At 36.8% G+C, this 20,508-nt stretch overlaps 1 protein-coding gene and 1 pseudogene across 3 annotated transcripts in view; both read left to right on the forward strand.

Annotated features, from left to right (window-relative positions):
• Positions 1-20,508, forward strand: part of prkg1 (protein kinase cGMP-dependent 1) — a 904,903-nt gene that overhangs the window by 215,849 nt on the left and 668,546 nt on the right. The window lies entirely within an intron of this gene.
• LOC107983209 (speedy protein 1-B-like) overlaps positions 1-20,508 on the forward strand; it is a 104,562-nt pseudogene that overhangs the window by 9,660 nt on the left and 74,394 nt on the right.

Here is a 20,508-nt window from a genome sequence, read left to right on the forward strand (position 1 = left end):
TGTCTCTTATTTGAGAGTTCGGAGAGATTGTTTTCAAATGAATGTGGATATATTGAAGTTTCAACTCTGCAGTATGTTGAGCTATGTGATTTTAATCCTTCCTTTAAATAAGGAAAGAAAAAAAGGCTTGGACAGACTGTGAGTCAGAAAAGAGAAATTGCTGATGGGCCGAGAACTGCTTAATTTTTTTCTACTTGACTGTTTTTCATCTTACACCTTTCATCTCACACCAATCACCTTCTCCAAGTGACTTCTTATCCACTTGGGGAGAGAAGTGGAGAGAAAATGTAGAATTTCCTGAATTACATTTCTTGATTCTATAATATCCTTTCAACCACACTAAAGTGCTGTCATGTAAAATATTGGAGTATTTTTTTTTTTTGCAGAGGTTGGTATTGAAATTTAATAAGTTAACCATGGCAAGAGCACAGACCTTACATGTAGGTTTGTATTCTAAAATAATATAAACTATAAAATAAAATGTGTGAAGGAACAAACAATCTCAATAATTAAGTTTTCCTACATCTATTTTCATATTCAATAACCAGTTTTTTTGTCCAATGAGAAAAAGAGGGCAAAGAGGACTCAACTGGAGATTGATCCCAACAAACAAGTAAAATGGGTCCCGCTTTCTCCTTCCTTCACCTGCTCTGGTCAGATATAATGGCTGCTGATAGTTCAGGAATGGGAGGAACTAAACTGCCTTTCCCCAAAAATCAACTGCAGAATCATGAACCAAGACTAGATTTTGGAGGAAGAGCCTGTGATGACAAAATAGATGAGATTGTATTTGCCTTTAGAGTGTGTTACCTTTTTGGTAACACAGATTCATATCAAATAAAATGTGGGTATTTTTGTGATGTGATTGCCAAAAATGTGTCTTTTTGCCTTCTCTACTAACATCAAAAAGAGAGAGAAAAGAGGGAAGGCCTTCCTCGTGATGTAAAGCCACTGGCTTTTTGTTAATGCAATGTGAAAAGCTTGCAAGAAGAGAAAACTGACATAAATTATACATTAAATAAAAACAGTTATACTGTTCCCCCAGTAGTCCCTGAGATCTGGTTCAAAAAGAGACAGCATCTTTTGACATATAATTGAAGGTCTTGTGCATATAAACAGTTTTCATCGGCGTGAAGTCAGAGCGTGCTTTGTTCATCAAACAGCTTTGAAATAATAATAAAGAATCAAAACGTTTAGAACATTTGGCACAGTACCATCTGCCCCATGCTAACATTTCTATTGCTAGAAGTCAGAATGTTGATGCCTTTTCAAAAATGATTCTTAAATATGTTTGCATTAAGAGCCTGTAAGTTCTGGCCCCTTTTTAAAGTAGTGGTTATATACACATTGGTTTTTCAGCAACACTTGGTATGTATCGTATATAGTCCATAAGACTAGAAATTTTAGTAAAAACAAATCAATCCAAAAAACTTGGGTTGATTTATTCATGGGTCAATATAAGTAGTGTACTTTAATAATTTTTCAAAAAACTAATCCCTTTCTCTAATTAGAGTGGCAAAAGGCAGGGACGTACTTGCTGTCATGGAATAATTTCTGTTCTTTTTGAATGCTTGGGTGGGAAAATGGCGGTGGATGATAAGAGCAACAGGCCCCTGAGGTGGCATTGATGCTGTCTCCTCTCTGCAGAATTAATCTTCAACATTTGGGCCACAAACCTGCCCTTGACTTATACATGGGGTTTATTTATACATTAATATATAAGGGATAAGTGCATATACTTTAGTAGAAAGGTTTGCAAGTAGAGGCTTGTTAAGCAATTTAAATTAAAGCCTAGTCTGCTTCCTGCAATCATCAGGCCTGTTCATTTACTAACATCTCTGGCTAACATGTGCATCACCATCTCCAAATTTTGAATACACCCTTTCATATTCAATTCAGTTCAGTAGAGATAAATCATCTCTTTGCAGTACAGGCACTTAGAGCGAGTGTTCCCATTCAGTTTGGGTAAGTGTAATGATTATGATCCTTGAACAGAATACTTATTAGAATATTAATGCTAACAGTGGAAGAAAACACTGGTATCAATGGATATCCATTTAATTGTAAGAAGAATCAGAATGCCATCTGTGAAGTGAATGGGAAAAGAAAGTTGTGCCATGTAACAAACTGATACGTTTTCAAGGCTGTATAAGGAGGGAGGATAAGTTTTTGTTACAAATAAATTGTTTTACTCTTATCCTTCACAACTGAGCTTTTTATTGTTCAGCATAAGATCTGCATTCTCACTTACAGGGAGAAGTGAAGGAGAAAATGTCTTCAGATTTTGAATGAGATTTTCCTGCTTCTTGCAGTGGTTGGACTGGATGGCCCGTAAGGTCTCTTCCAACTTTACGATTCTATGATTCTATTAGGAGTGTTTTTCTGCAGTATTGACTATTTTAGGGAAACAAAGGAGAAATCTGACATCAATGAAAGGGAAGGAATATGTGTTGGGAGAGAGCCTAGTGGAAAATTCTGGCAGCATGATAATGTAAAGGGGATCCCTTCAAGCAAGGGCTCTCTACTTCCCTCTGTGTTTTTTTTTTTTTTTTTTTGCAATTTGCAATTGAGGGCACAGTAATCACTGAAAGAAGGACAACCTTCAAGTTACTATAACACTTTCCCCCTCTTGCATTAGATCTAAAAAACTCCATGTCATCATTTCCTCTCCATGATATACTCCACCCTATTGGGCTTAGCTCAAGTTACTCACCTAGAGCAACTCCGAAATCTGTTTGCTGCTGATTGCTAGGAGGAGGAGGACTACTATTTTGGGCTGACAGAGGAGGAGCAATACAGTACTACCGTGTTTCCCCGAAAATAAGACCTCCCCAAAGAATAAGACCTAGCAGGGGTTTGGGGGGATTGCCAAATATAAGGCCTCCCCTGAAAGTAAGACCTAGCAACTAAGGCTGCAGCAGAGTTCCATTGGGAAGCATGGCTGCAGGGCAGAACCAGCACTCATACACACACCGGAGGGAGGGAGGAAGGGAGGGAGGGAAAGTGCTTGCTTTCTGTGCCTCCCTCCCTCCCTCCCTGCCTTGCCTTGCCTGTCCCCCAGCCGAGGCTTGAAAAACCTTCCGTGGCTGCTACTGCGCTGCCGTTTCTTCCTTCGGAGAGAAGGCCATGCTGGCCATGCTCCCTTGCTTCCCAGAGGCTTCTGATTGGCTCCTGGAGCCAGGGCAAGGGAGGGTGGGAGGGAGGGAAGGAAGAGGGCTTTCGTCCTGCTGCTTTTGCTCCTTAAAGGTAGAGGATGCATTGGGATTCTCCTCTCATCTTCCTATCCTATGCCATGAAACTGATTATTTTATACTATTATTCTATTGCCATATTATTATCATCATATTCTGTTACTATTATTATATTCCATTATTATATTATCCTATTAATATATTTTAAATCATTATATTATATTTTGCTATTATTATTATTATATCATTATATTATTATTCTATTATATTTTCATATTATTATATTATTATTCTGTTATTATTAAATTCCATTTTATATTACCCTATTAATATATTTTATATCATTATATTCTATACTATTCTATTATATTATCATATTATTTTATTATTATTAGCATATTCTGTTATTATTATAATATTCCATCTTAAATTATCCTATTAATATATTTTATATCATTCTATTCCATTCTATTATTCTATTATATTATTCTATTATTATATTATTATGCTATTCTGTTATTATATCCCATTATTATATTATCCTATTAATACCATATTATTATCATTTTCTGTTATTATTATATCCTATATTATATTATCTCATTAATATATTGTATATAATTATATTATTATTATATTATCATATTATTATTATAGTATATTATATTATTCATCATTCATGACTACATTGAAACTAGAATAGAGAGAAATCAGCGTGGAAACCTTGTGAAACCTAAATTGGAAGAGGTACCATAGATTGTTGTACATGTAAATAATGGTAGTAACAAGAAATTCTTGATAGGATTCATAGTTTGTCTGGTTATGCTGGTTTGTGATGACAACTACTTTACAGTATATAATAAATGTTCATTTTGTTGTTCAACAATAAATGTGAGCTCTTCTTCATGGAAAAATAAGACATCCCCTGAAAATAAGACCTAGTGCATCTTTGGGAGCAAAAATTAATATAAGACCCTGTCTTATTTTCGGGGAAACAGGGTACTTAAAACAGGGAGTGCAAAGTAAAGCTGTGGCTTTCCTATCTGAACTGTGACTGTTGGAGACTGTTTCCCTTTAGTCAACTTTCAAACACCAATTCGCAAATGTTCAGATATTATTATATCATGCAACATTGCTTCCTCCTTGTGAATCAGTTTGGCTCATTTCATGCCTGGTTCCCTGGATGTTCCTGTCCAATTTTATGGCCTTCTTCATCTTCCATATTCCTCTGAGCAGCCAAGATATGAAAGTTCCATCTGATCCATGCAATAAAAAAATCTGTAGCCACCTCACATAATGTTAGGCATCTCCGATATATAGTGAGCATTGTAGTCTTCAAGAACAGTCATTTATAGATAGGTAAATGGTCACATTTAAACTGGATTGCTTGAGGCCAAAAGGGAATGAAAGGAAATATTAATTGTAATTATATATGTAACAGTACAGCCTAAAGAACCTTGCAAGATGGAATTGTACAAGTTTTGAACTGTGCCATTCCATTCAGTTAATTATTGCATATATGATAAGAATTTTTCACCCCAGTAACATGATCTTTATCTCATTCATCCAATCCCATATGAATAAAGAGATAAGTGCAAGTATGTACATTGTTAGGACCAATGAAATGGGCAGTTAAGCTTCCTTCACCCAAAGCCTGGAATGTTAAGCAAGAAATGAGAATGTATTGATGCTAATGCTTTTTCATAAATCATGTGTCATTTTCATTTAATGTTACCTAATATTTATGACTTAGTCCCAAAAACAATGCATTAGCAACACCTTCTATTTTGAGGTTAATTTTTTACCATCTGCATAATCTAAAAAGAAACTAAGGCCTGCGGGCTTGATGTGTCCCTCCAAGGTCATTTATCTGGCCCTGCTCAAAACCTTAGGCTTTTGGTCACCCTAAGTCTGAAACAACTTGAAGGCACACAACAACAACAACCATAATTACTTGACTATATTATCAGCCAAAAGCATACTTCCCATTGCAATACTGGTAAATTTATGTTGGTTAAAACTGTTCTTCATTTTAAATATATTTTTTGCACTACATATAAGATACATGCATAGGAATTTGTGCATTTTTTTTCAAACTATAGCCTCCCCTCCCTCCACAGTCTGAGGGACCTTAAACCTTTCAGTGTCACAGACTAAGCTTTATTCTTGTCCCAAAAACTCTTTCTCCACCCCCTCCCTTACAGGCCTCTTGGCAGCTCATATAAAATCACTATTAGTGCTCTAGGAAGCCTCCTGGAGCTGGAAGCGCCAAAGATAAGCAAAGCATATATGTGCCTTGAAATTGCTTCCACCTTATTTCTGTATCTTTTAAATACCTCTTTAGTACTTCTAGTTTCAGGAGGCTTCCTGGAGTGCTAATAGAGGCTTTGTACAAGCTTGTATGATCTAAAAGTTTGGAAGGGGGCGAGGAAGAAAGAAGTTTTAAGAGAGAAAATAAGGAGAATTTTTAAGACTGGAAAAAGGCTTAGTTTCAGGGGTTGCACACTGTTTTTCAAAACACATAGAAACAAAAATGGCCAAAAAATCTCCTTCAAATTATTTCCCCTCCTTAATGCATGGGTATAATTATGCATTCTCTGACAACATGTCATCATATTCATTACTAGTCATACATACATACTTCGTTAACATAGAATGTACAGGCATTATTTGTAACATCATATTTCAAAGCTCTGCCCTTCATATGCCAGCCCATTTGTCTTAGCTTCATTCCTCTGCATTAGGGAGCTTGCCAAGAGCATGGTCAGGTGGGTAGGTCGAGTTACCTGGGACGTTCCTGCTCAATCAGTTCTTTCCTTCCGGATTACACAGGAAGTACTCCAGTGATTACATTCCTGTGTTGTTTATTGGTTTGTTTCCTTTATGGAACTGCCTTCCATGCATGAAGAGACAAAACAATTGCTTTCAGGAAAGAAAAGCCATCATGATTTTCAAAATGATTTAGCTTTTTCAAAGGGGATAAATCATTATGAACTATTGAAGCAGGACTTTTTATCATTCTGGCAAATCCAGTATGAATGGAATATGGGGCAGAAGTTTTAAATGCCCAGATGGTTGGAGAAGCTCAACATGCAGACTGTCATTGTTCAGTTACATCCTTACACTTCAGACAGACTTAGAAACATATTTAAAAGTTTAGATGAAAGATCTTATGACCTTAAATCTGTTCATTTTTGCCTTTTGCCGTGGAATTGAGCACTGCTTCTTTTTTACGGGCCATACACATACACAGACACATCCTCCTATTTGGTTTACGAATGGAACAGAAGAGCATGAGTTGCAAAAAGCAAAATAAGAACATATAAACAGTTCTTATTATAAAAAGCAGAGAGCAAAGCAAATTGATTAAACTAATGTGGCACAGGATTCCTTCTACTTCTAACTTTTTATACTGAAATAGATAACACAGCTTTTTGTTGTAGTGAGATCAAAGTAGCCATTCATGTATTATGTCATAATATATGTGCAAGCAATATCTACTAAAACTGAAAAGTATTTTATTTAAAACAGCTAAAAAGAGCACATCATTGACCTGTGAAGCTTCATTGACTCACGCTTTCATTGACTCAAAGAGATTAACAGGATTCAGAACAAGGATTAGTAATTAATGAGAACATCCACACTTATATTAGATGGGATTATTACTACTATTCGAGAACCTTCCTTTTCTCTGCATCAAGGTTGACTAGGGCAACAGGCAAGTAGATTTGAGAGAGACAAGGAAGCATGAACTGTTCGAGATCATTTGTGTGCCACGTTGTATGAGAAACAAAGTCATAAGAACTGTCAGCCATCATCATTTTTAGAAATTATTGGCACTCAAATTTTGGGAGATTTATTTTAGAGATGCTTGATTTGTTTTGTGCGCTGCCAAAGGCATTTGTATATTGGCTGGCTATATAAAGGTCAGCTTAGGTTTTTTTTTTTTGTCAAATGTTTCTGAGAGACAAAAACCCACAGGTGGTGGTGTTGCTAACTGCTCTCAAGTTGACTTTGATTTATGGAGACCCTATGAATTAAAGACCTCCCATCAACCGCTCAGCTTAGGTCTTGTAGATTCAGGATTGTGGTGGCATTTGAAATGTGGTCTTTATTTCTCACTGCCTAGTGCCTTTTGCATTTTCAAGTATTATTATCTTTTCTAGTGAGTCATGTCTTCTCATGATATGTCTAAAGTACAACAATCTTAGGTTAATGATCCTGGCTTCTAGGGAGAGTTTAGGGTTGGTTTGTTCTAGAATGCATTTATTTGTCTTTTTAGCAGTCCACATTATCTGTATAACTCTTCAGCACTATATTTCATTGAATTGATTTGCTTCTTATCTGCTTTTTTCATTGTACAGCTTTTACAGTCATACATACAAATGGGGAAATATGATGGAATGGATAATAATAACTTTAATATTCAATCATATATTTTAGATTTCATGTTCTTTGCTAGTTCCTTCATAGCTATCATTCCAAGCCCTAGTCTTCTTTTGATTTCTTGACTGCAGTCTCCCTTCTGATTAATGACCGAGCCAAGATATGAAAAATCTTGAAATATTCCAATGTCTTATTCAATTATAAATGGGCAAATTCATATCAATGGTGGTGAGAGCAAGGAGGTATGTCATTGTTTGCAAGCCAGTGTGTTGCACTAATTAGAGCACTAGACTGGAATTTTGGAGATCCAACTTCTAATCATCACTAATTCATGAATATCACTTGGGTCTGTTGCTCTCTTTGAAAGCCTGACCAGGCTTGCAATGAGATGATGAAGTAAAAAGGAGAGCAACATGTACTGCCTACACAGAGCCGGCCCTAGGTATTTTTCAAGTGTAGGTGAACAGAATTTTGGCGCTGAAAAATAAAAGCGTTGGATAAGCGAAAATGTTGTATAATAAGGAGGGATTAACAAATTAAGCACCAAAACATCATGTTTTACAACAAATCAACAGAAAAGGCAGTCTCGACTGCAACCCCGTGTGTTTTGCGCCCTAAGCGACCACTTAATTTGCCTCATTGTTGGACTGGCTCTGTGCCTACAGTTTAGCAGAGAAAAGGGGAAATATAAATTCTTCTAAAAAAGGAAATATTTGAGGCAAGAATGATTGTTTTGGGTGGTTGTTTTAGACAGCAACAAGCATCTGCAGACAGGTTGAGAGTTACTTTTAAGCCTGTTCAAGTCCTTGTGACCCACAATTTACAAATATTATTACATTTATTAGTATAGTTCATTCAATTTCACTGAGGTTTAAATAATATGTATTTTATGGAAACATGTTTTAATATATGTATTCTATGGGGTGTCTTTAAATGATTATGCATTTTGATGTTGTAACCCACCTCAAGCTGTATGGAGAGGTGGTTAAGAAACGAAATAATTATAATAATTATAATAATTATTAAATTTAATCATATTATATTGCAGTAATTACACATTCATTATAAACTGAAGTACAGTGTTCCCTCACTACTACACGGTTCACTTTTCGCGGATTCGCTGTTTTGTGGTTTTTCAATAAACTCTAAAAGACTATTATAAATCATAAAAAATTACAATTTACAGCCTAAGGAAGGGAGGAAGGAGAAGCCAAAGGGAGAGAAAAGGAGCCCAAGGGGCAATGGGGGGGAGAAGGAGGTGATTTATCAACACACAATTGGTTGATAAAAACTTAAAATAGCATATAACCACTAAAATAATGTATAAATATTAAAATAAATATAGTCCCTACTTTGCGGATTTTCACTTATTGCGGGTGGTCCTGGAACCTAATCCCAACAATAAGTGAGGGAACATTGTAGCAGTGTCTGAATACTACCGTATTCATCACCACTATTAATTTCGTTATAGAATCTCGCTTATCCAATCTTTGCTTATCCAACATTCTGTATTATCCAATGCAGTCTGCCTTTTAGTAGTCAATGTTTTTGTTGTAAATGTTTTCAATACATTGCGATGTTTGGGTGCTAAATTCATAAATACGGTTATTACTACATAACGTTACCGTGTATTGAACGGTGTTTTCTGTTGATTTGTTGCAAAACATGATGTTTTGGTGCTTAATTTGTAAAATCATAATGTAATTTGATGTTTAATAGGCTTTACCTTTATCCCTCCTTATTATCCAACATTTTCGCTTATCCAACATTCTGCCGGCCCGTTTATGTTGGATATATGGGACTCTACTGTATCTACTTTTGCAAAAAGTGTCAGCTTACAAAAATTAAAACAAATACTAATAAAAGCAGCTACATGACATAAGTAAACACATGCAAAAGGTTACTGATGAAATGCAACTGAACTATCCATAAAATTATTTTTTTAATCCATTAAAAGATGTAAAATAAAGTAAAATGGCATACTTTTAATCGCCCATGCAGTTGATTCCTATAAACATGTCTGAGCAGGAAGTTTTTTGCTTGCTGGTGGAAGGGAGGGATTTTCAAAGCCTGAGAGCATCCACTGGAAGGCCCTCTCTCATGTTCCTGGTGGGATCAAGCAAAGGGCCTCCCCAAAGATCTAATAATCTACACAGGCAAATATAGAAAGATATATTTTTTCAGATTCTCTGGAGTGATACTGTGTAGGTGTTTATAGGTTATAACTAGCACTTTGAATTGTGCCTGGAAATGGACTGGTAACCTGTGGAACTGTTTAATATGGTGAGTCATAACCTGCTCCACTTAATAACGTGGTTGCAGTTTTGGGGCTAACTTTTCAAAGATAGCCCTAGAGCATTTCGGTTTCAGATATAACTAAGGAATGCCTCATCATTAATTTCTGTTCCTTTGATTATTTTTTTTAAAATATATTAACTGACATAGTAAATTAAGGCAGCAAACTCAGTAGAAAGCAATACAATAAAAAGCTGGAACCTAAAATGTGGTTTAGAGCATTTACTACAAGGTAGTCCCCAGGTTACAAACAAGATAGGTTTCATTAGTTTGTTCTTAAGATTAATTTGTATGTAAATTGCAACAGGTGCATATTAAAAGTGTCAGTCCAACCAACTTTTTAAAATTTTGGATACTATAGAGAAAGATTAACACCTTTGTGACATTTATTTTGCCGCCTGTGCCCCTGTTCAGAAGATTTCACCTCACTTTCTGTCCCTGTGACTATTGGATTTTGAAAATTTTGGGTTGTCATGGAAACAAAGATTGGTGATAAAGCTTCAGTGGAAACACCCCTTTCGCAGTACAGCTCTTACAGGAGTCATTTTCCCTTCTTAGGTGTAAATTTCCTCATATTTCCTGTTGTCTCAGAGGTAGGAAGTCAGATAAAATATTTCTAATGAGGATACAGACAGCAGTGAAAATCATACAATGGCTCTAACCCCACACCATACTAACCAAAACTTTTAAAAAATTGCATGGAGTTGTACTTTTGGACAGATGTTTGTTTAAACATTTTACTTGTATTTATTTTTACCTGTGGTTGTAAATGTTTAAACATTTTGAAATACTGCTGGCTGACATGCTTGTTCTCCAGCTCACCTTGTGCTGCCACCTCTCACGTTTGTAACTAGAAACTGTACGTAAGTCGGATGTTTGTAACTCGGGAGCTGCCTGTACTACAAATATTACTAATATAAGCAGACCACTTGGATCATGGCATACAAGAGGGCCTTACTACTTTAAAATATTCATATAGAATATGCGCACATTGTGGAAGAACAGTGTAGAATACAATAAGTTTAAAGCACTAGATGTAATACTACTTCTTACGTGAAATGAAATACATGGATTTCTTGAAATGAATGGGTCATGTTAACCTATTACTTATACAATTATAGATAATTTAAATAGATCTGGTTGGGACTAATAGTGGATTTGGTCCAATATGTACTGTTAGAAATGAAGGCAATGAATGACTTCTTTTATTGATTATACTTCAACTGTTTTACATTTTATTTAAATTCAGTCACATACTCCTCTTGACTATTGGTGAGAGGAGGCATTTTAAAAAATAACACTGCATTTGTTTGATAGCTAATGTGCTCTGATAGAAATGTCAATGGATGCAAGTATGGTTAATGAAAGCATAGTGGTTTAACTTCTGGTGGAAACAATTCATACAGGATCTAATGAACAGGATATTAAAAATTGCTTTGCAACCCATTTAATTATTAATGATGGAATTTCTGAAGTAAGAAGATGTGGATAGTTTGCCTAAAATTGTGATTAACAGAAAAATCAAACATTGAAATAATACTGTTACCTAGTATATTACATTAAATTTGAAGAGCCATGCTGCCTTTCAAGATGGAGTATAAATATTAAATGGTTTCAGTTAGCAGATGGCGTATGTACTTGTAGACTTTAAATTACTCTCTGAGAAAAAAAATCCAGTCTCTGAGTCAGGTATGAAAATGACCTGCACCTTTCGAAAATGGTTTAGCGACGCACAGAGTTTGCTTTAGGACTTGCTCATATTCATATTCTCCTGATCAGTCCTGACATTTTGCCTACCATGCCCCTATCATCTTTTAAAATATTAGCTTCTTGCTTCTTTCCTTAAAGGTTGGGACGTTAGCCTACAGCAGAAAGAAAGATGTAACAATGGCATAAACTCGTCAGATCAATTTTTTAGCTCCAGGGTAACCTTCTCTACATTGACCCTGGCATGGACAAGAACTGTGCATACCTGCCATGAAAAACTTTTGAATTGCAGATAATTCTGCATACGTGTAGTTCATGCTGGCTGTTTGCTGTCCTGGGCAGACACTGCTCAATGACATGTGCACACACATGCCCTGTAACTGTTCATTTAAAATTACCATCAGTAGTGGTAGATTATGTGCTTCTTCAGGGAAGCTCGTGTGAGATTACTATTAGATTCAGTGAATAACCTTTTGAACATAATATGAGGCACTGAGCTAAAACAGTTCAAGGCGTTGAGCCTAGCTTAGCACATAGCCTGTGTACTGTGCTATACCTTTTTAATTAAAAGCAATTAAACTGATCTAGATGATTTCTTTTCAAAGGTGTTCTGCCACTTAATTAGCTTGCCAGCAGTATGTTCTTAAAGTTGAACGATTTATGTGTTTTTCTTCATTTTACGATCATGCTTGATGTTGTTCTCTGTGTTATTGCCTGCATCTTTCTGAGCATTATGGTTCGAAACAAAGCTTGCTTTTATCAAGCAGATCAGTAAAATAATAGGCTCATTTATTTTCACAGAAGAGAACAAAGTCACAAGAAAGTTTCTTGTTGTCAGTTTTTTCCCCTCTGCTCCACCACTCCTACTTCGCATGCATTTATTAATATTACACTCAGTTTAAAAGTAACAAAAAGGCTATATTTAGGCAGCACGTCACAAGAATAAGTTAAATATATTATTATTATTATTACTATTTTTATTGGGATTGTTAGTCCTTTATCAAGAATTGCAGAGTAAAATAAGTAAACAAACAAACACTCCACCAAATCTTCAGGTTACTTGCAGATTCTATAACTATGAAGAAATTGACTCTTTTTCTGATAACCCAAACAGACACTGCAATGTTGGATGGGAAAAAGGACACAGTTTTATTTTTTATAGCTGTGAAGGCTTGACCCTAAATTAATCCAATGACCCAATCCTGCCTGCTGGGAACTAGCCGGGGCAGCAGGCATAGGATTCTATGTGGGTAAACCCACAAAGTAGATCCTAAGCCATCTGCATCCTGTGCCAAAATTGTGGGAGACATCAATGAAATACTCAACCTAGCCCACCAGCAATTCAGATAAATGTCAGAATGTATGCCAATGAAAGTTAAAGGAGTGGGTGGAAATAAATTGAAAGCTCAAGGACTAGTGGAATGGTTGTATACTCCCTTGACAGAGTAGAGTAAAAACTTCAGGAATGTTGGAGAGAGCCTGGCGTGGCCAATCAAAATACTATTTGGTTGGCTGCACAGTTGTACTTTTCCAGAAGCTCACAAAAACTGCTGGGGCTTCTAACATGGTATTGCTGTGGCCAGAAAAACATGGGGTCCTGCTCACTGCTGTATCTGTGAACTGCATTGTGGCTTCTTATGTGAATTTGAGAGTGTTCTATTCATTATGGCAATTAAAGCATATATTTTTGTAATGTAAGTAGCAACTATGGGCAATGGGAATAGGAAGCTTTGAAAGAGGCGTTTTTATTGAGCTGTGGCATGGAAGGAAAAGTTAAGCTTCCATTCTTTATCATTCCCGTTTCCTATGACTATGTACATTTACAAATTTAATATTAGGTTTGTTTTGGCCCCAGGCCTTTAAATCTTCAGAGGCAGCAAGAGATAGAGATGCTATGTGGGTTTTTATTTACTGTCCTTTCCTTCCTGTTGTGGGAAAACACAAATATCCTGCTTATGCCAGATATGAAGTTAAGTTCATTAAGGCAGAGAAATGTACAGTGGACACAATCTTTGTTAGAGGAATTTAGAAGATGCATGGCTTACATAAGAAGCATGCCGAAGCACATTACAGAGGTGGCATGTTTCCAAATAAAAAAGTCAATTAAGAGGGGCTTTGTTTAATTCTCTCCTTGTTCTCTCCAAAGCTAACTGAGTTGCCTATACCTCAGAGTTACATTCCAGCTATATCTAATTGTTACAAAATTTCCTAGACATAAGTCTAATCCTTAATTAATACAAGTCCAAAGGGATTTTTTAAAGGTATAGAAGCGTAGTTGGGACTAAGGAGATATGTCATGATTCTGTGAGTTTCCAGGAGGAATTAATTAACTTTTCTCTGTCAAAACTGGGTTGGAGTGTTGGGATTTATCTGTAACTTCCAGAATAAATCATCCTGTATTTTCTTTATACTTTAAAATGAAAAAAGTAAAACGTAAAAGAAAGAGAGTGAGAGTGCCTCTGTACTGAACCATAAATGTTCTGTTTTCTAAAGTGCTGTCATACTGCTTTTCTCTTTCTGTCTCCTTGAAGTATAGAACAGGAGGATGGTATACGTTTATTGCACTGAAATGTAGTATATTGCAGTAGTATTGCTATTTCATTATAGCCGGGCAGTCTCTTGCTGGGAGAGCAGCATGTACTTTATATGTAATAGTTCCCAGGTCCAGAACTTGGCAACATCTACACTTAAAAGAATCTCAAGCAGCAGGACATAGAACCTGAAATCTTAATCACAGCCAAAGTGAACAGTACACTCCTGAGTGACTTAATGGTACAATTCCATATAAGGAAGCTTTGTGAATTTATACAGAATACTGATCACTACAGATGTGCTGTTATTCTACAGGAGCCAAGCATCCAGTTAGGCATAAAATATAAAACCTAGCTATGAGTTAGTTTTCTATAATACAGATCTTACAAAATAGTGGCCTTTAGAGCAGTGGTTCTCAACCTGGGGTGCCCTGATGTTGTTGGCCTTCAACTCCCAGAAATTCTAACAGCTGGTAAACTGGCTGGGATTTCTGGGAGTTGTGGGCCAAAAATATCTGGGGACTCACAGGTTGAGAATCAGTTTTAGAGGCTTCGTTTTATATTGAAAAACCTCTCTTAGACTACATTATTAGCTTTTCACATGGACATTAAACAGATATTGAGCTCTGAATCTAGATTAGGGGTCCAGTCAGCAGCCATACCGGATTAGACTCGGATCTTTAAGGAAGACCTGGGTCTAATCTAGTACCTAATTAGTTCGCTTTTACCTGAGCATCATTTCAACACCCAACGTAAAAGCACGGGAGCTTGTGTTTTTTGCGAGCTGTCTGGATGCGCCCTAGGACTCAGAGCAATGGGTTCAAATTACAGGAAAGGAGATTCCACCTGAACATTAGGAAGAACTTCCTAACTATGAGAGCTGTTCCAACACTGGAACTCTCTCCCCAGAGTGTGGTGGAGGCTCCTTATTTGGAGGCTTTCAAACAAAGGCTTGATGGCCATCTTTTGGGGATGCTTTGATTGTGCTTTTCTTGCATGGCAGGAAGTTTAACTAGATGACCCATGTGATCTCTTCCACTGCTATTATTCTATGATTCTTTGATTCTAAGATTATTGCCAGCTGTTATTTTTAAATGATTCTGGCAGTATAATTTTCTTAAGCCTAGCACCGATGCCATTGTATACTATTATACACACTCTAGATCCTTATGTATAAGATTAGAAATTTTAGTCAAAATATCACCCCCCCCCCCAAATGGGTCAACTTATCTATAGGTCAATGTGATTACTGCATGTTAACTCTTGTAAAAAAAACAAAAACCTCTTCTGTGTGTAGAGTGGCAGAAGGCAAGACCATGGTCCATCCAGAGAGACCTTAAAAGAAGCACTGACCCATTCTATTATCTTTGTTGTGGCACCACTTCTGGTCTCTTTTAATGTCTGGGTGGAGAAATGGCAGTGGTGACCAGGAATAGCTGCCCCCCTGAGGAAGGGCTGGTGCCTTCCCATCTTCACAGAATTATGGGTTTTGATATGATCTTGACCCATCTATGGATCATGTCAAAATCTGTAATTTTGGCACCAAAATTCACTTGATTTATATATATGATTTATATATGTGTATGTTGCACACATACACATATATAAAATCAATTGAGCTATATTACAGCATTTAAAGATGTGAAGAGGTCTACTGTGCTAGCTGCCTCCTTTCTTGCAAAAGAGATTATTAAAATGATGGAGGGAAGCCTCCTATAATCTGTGAAGCTTCATGCTTGAACTAGAATTAGAGAGTTTCCACCAAAACAGGTTCTTACATATGATCACTCTCTACATGTGGAGGACAGTGAATGTGATGACACAAGGGATGACATGAGTACGTTTGTGTCTGATCCTTCTTTTTGTATATAGAGTTCGCAAACTGTAGTTTTAAATGCCTGAACAGGACTGAAATTCTTTGGCTTGTCTTCAGTTGAGAACACAAAAATGGGTGACAATAAAAGGACACATTTGGATTAGCTGGATTTTTTTAGTTCCACTTCAGCTTCTTATAAAGTACTCTGATTATTTCTCAAGTAGGATGTAGATTAATGGCAACTTCAAAGTGGCAAAGAAGAGGGGAAAATATTTAGCGACTCTTGAAAAATTGATTCATATGTGGATGTCAAATATTTTTTCTTTTCTTTTAGTTTACTTTTTGTTAATGTTACACTAAAATAAAACTGATGTTTTCTCTTGTGGGCAGACTGAATCTTTGCAGAATTTAGCACTTGGCTATAAAACCATTTCATTGTACACCAGGTTCTGATTTTTTTCTAGATCAGATTTCTGTAAAATGATATCTACCAAATGTATTGGGCAAAAATCCCCAGCATCCCCAACCAGAATGTCAAGGTTGCTATCTGGAAAGCATCATCTTAGAAAGGATGGGTTGGCCTATACTTTGCCACATTTTGGGGGCACATTCCGTTAACTATTTTGGTTTAGTTTCCCCCTTTGGCAGAGTTCTAGTCTGTTTTGAAGCGATTATGGCCTCAAGTGAAGTAAACATGGCCTCAAGTAAATATTAGAGCCTTGTTTATTGTATAAAAAAACATTTTTTTCAACAATATCTTTTGAGAGTGACCTAAATACCGCAAAGGCATCAGATTCTGTCTGATCACAGAAGCTAAGTAGACTCGTCCCTGGTTAGTATTGGATGGATGGTTGCCAGTGACTACCAGGTATTGTAGAAAGAGGAAGAAACTGGGAAAACCACCTTTGAGTATTGCTTTCCTATGAAACCTCTATGACATTCATGAATCAACAGGTGACTTGAAGGTACATACACATACATAGACATACACATAGTCATAAGAGGACTGGCTTGCATTCAGTTATAAAAAAGGTTAATTTTTGTGTGCCATATGTCTGTAAAGAAGATTCTTGGGTTTACCAGTGTGAGATTTGTAAGTTACACCCACAAATCTGTCCTGCTGGTGGAACAGTATTTCAACTCTACTTTAAATAATGCACTGGAAGCACACAAAAATCCAGGTGCACATTCACTCTTGCTGTTGCCTAAAAACAATCTGTTTCTGCTCTCAGATTCCCAAGTGCAGCCGTATTTTACTTCTAATTATTCTACAACCCTGATCTTTAAAAAAAGATGAGAAACCGCCATTTGTTTTGTCTTAATTAATACAGTACTACTCTAAAATTTAAGAGAGAGAGAGATCTCCAGATGGTATTTATGGAGGGTAATTTGTTCTTTAAACTCTAACCTTCATAATTTCTAAAACAATGAGAGAAAAACGTAGGGACTATATAAAACTGAATAAAATTGTAATATTCTGGAAAGTAATGAGTATTTTTGTGTATTTACACAGTACAATTCTTACTTGTTACAGTTAATATTGTTGTTAACTGCTGTCAAGCCTAACTAGTGTTTATGCAAAGGCCTGCCACACCACGGGGCTTGCCTTAGAGCTTCTCTAGATGTGTTTCTAGCATGCACTGAGAAATATCAACTATATCTCTCATGGGCAGATCTATGTGGATGAACCAAACTGTGTGGATGCATATATTTTAACTGGATATACAGACAGTCCCCAAGTTATGAAGACAATAAGTTTTGTAGGTTTGTTCTTTGTAAGTAGGAACAAGTACTTTTTTAAAGTGTGACTCCAGTCAAATATATATTAGCTTTAGATAGCATAGGGAAGGGTTGACACCCCTGTGGTGTTTGTTTTGCTGTTCAGAAGATTTCACCTCACATTCTGTCCCTGTGATCATTGGATTTTGAAAAACCTGGCTTGTTATGGAAATGCAATCCTCATTTCCATAACAAGCCAGGTTTTTCAAAAGCCAATGATCACAGGGACAGAATGTGAGGTGAAATCTCAGGTGAATGTGAGGTGTTAAAGCTTCTGTGGAGATACCTCCTCCTCCCCCCCCCCCCCCCGTGACTCTTTCAGGGGTGAATTTCCTTTTCTAGAGTTAGGTTTCTCTCACTTTCCATTGTCTCACCCCCTTTCTTAACTATGAGTCATTTGTAAGTCAAATATTTGTAACTTGGGGACTGCCTGTAATTGGGAATCAGCAAATGTTCTGATCCTCCATTATGGAGCTTATCAGAGTTTGGAAGCTTGGTCTAATTTTGATCCAAATCAGTGGCTTCCTTTAGATTGTCTACATTTTTAACATGTCCGTCATTTATTAAACAGTATGCACTATAAAGTGCATCAATTGTTGAGGCAGCAGTGCTGAACACTTAAAAATTTAGGTGAATAACTTTCTTAATAAGAGTACATTGAGCACAAAATCATACTTATAATAACCCACTGGTAAAACAGTTCTGTTGGGAAATAAAGTGCATGCTCCCATGTGCCATGTTTCTAAGCAGAATCACTTTGATTTTTGTTGAGTACAAGAAATTTCAACAGCATTGGTTGGGACTTGTGGAAGACACACATGGCAGGGGACATATTTTGCTTGGGGGCTGTGGAATGTATGTAAACTATTTTGTTATCAATACTTAAAGTTGCAATATACCGGTATTGCTATCATAAGGATAATTACTTTTAAAAACCCAGATCTTAATATCAGCATACAGGCATTCCAAGGAACTGGCTTATATAAATGCTATTTCTGTTTTATTGACTATTCTAAAGTCTTTGACTTTGTGGATTATGATAAATTGTGGCAAGTTCTTGGTGGTATGGGAATACCAAGTCACATTGTCTGCCTCATGAGGAGTCAACTAGCAACAGTAAGAACAGACCACAGAACAACAGACTGGTTCAAGATTGGGGAAGGAGTACGGCAGGGCTGTATACTCTCACCCTACCTATTCAACTTTTATGCAGAATACATCATGCAACGTGAGGGGCTTGATAAATCCAAGGCTGGAGTTAAAATTGATTAGATATGTAGATGATGCCACTTTGATGGCTGAAAGTAAGGAGGAGATGAGGAGCCGTATAACCAAGGTGAAAGAAGAAATTGCAAAAGCTCGGTTTCAGTTAAACATCAAGAAAACCAAGATTATGACAACCAGACTGATTGATAACTGGCAAATAGAGGGAGAAAACATGGAGGCAGTGACAGACTTTATATTTCTAGACGTTAAGATTACTGCAGATGCAGACTTCAGCCAGGAAAGCAGATGACGTTTACTTCTTGGGAGGAGAGCAATGACCAACCTCGATACAATAGTGAAGAGTAGAGACACCACACTGGCAATGAAGGTCTGCGTAGTTAAGGCAACAGTATTCCCCATAGTAACCTATGGATGTGAGAGCTGGACCATAAAGAAGGCTGAGCGAAGGAAGATAGATGCTTTTTGCACTGTGGTTTTGGAGGAAAATTCTGAGAGTGCCTTGGACCGCAAGAAGATTCAACCAGTCCATACTCCAGGAAATAATGCCTGGCTGCTCAATGGAGGGAAGGATATTAGAGGCAAAGATGAAGTACTTTGGCCACATCATGAGAAGATAGGAAAGCTTGGAGAAGATAACGATGCTGGGTAAAATGGAAGGAAAAAGGAAGAGGGGCCGACCAAGGGCAAGATGGGTGGATGATATCCTTGAAGTGACTGGCTTGATCTTTAAGGAGCTGGGGGTGGTGACGGCCGACAGGGAGTTCTGGCTTGGGCTGGTCCATGAGGTCATGATGAGTCGGAAGTGACTGAACGAATAAACAACAACAAATGCTATTTATTTTGCGTTACATATTTTTACCTTGGCTTTGATTACCACGTTGTTATAAAAGTACCCCGTAGAATAGCCAAACATGTAGAATTATAGCATATTTTAAGAATGGAGTATTGTTCTATTCAGTGTGAAAGCTGCTGTTTCCAATGAACAGTTTACTATGCTTATTTTAATTTCCTTTAGGTATTTAAATCCCATAGGAGATATGATTAAAGAAGGGGAACTGAAGGTACTGCACTGCCTCTGAATGACACAGTTGTCACTCCTACTCATGTGATATGCCAACAGCTTTGATATCTTAAATCTATATTGCCTCCCAAAGGAAAAATCTTTTGTAAGAGCCCATACATTAAAGTTCAAATGTAGAGAGTGAATGTGCCCTTTGTTTTACTTTCACTTACTTGTGGAAAGAATGTGAATAGATAAGTGGAATATATAACCATTCCAATCTGGACCTGACACACAGTGGGCTTATTTTCTTTCAGACTGAGGCAATTGGCTAGCAGAACAGTTTAAAAGTAGGGCAAAACATTTTCAACCACTTAAAGTGATTTGATTTAAGTATCAATGGAGTAATAGATGTGGCTGTGAAATCATGAATTATGAAGTTTACTTAACTACTTCTTAGTTGTTTAAACCAGTTAATGATAAGTTGAGACTCTTTGAACATTTCAGTAAACATGGTAGAATTCCTCTACTCATGGAATTATGAGATTGGGGAGGAAAACGAGATCTTGAATCTTT

The sequence above is a fragment of the Anolis carolinensis genome, chromosome 3 (assembly GCF_035594765.1).
Source record: "Anolis carolinensis isolate JA03-04 chromosome 3, rAnoCar3.1.pri, whole genome shotgun sequence".
In the NCBI taxonomy this organism is placed as follows: domain Eukaryota; kingdom Metazoa; phylum Chordata; class Lepidosauria; order Squamata; family Dactyloidae; genus Anolis; species Anolis carolinensis.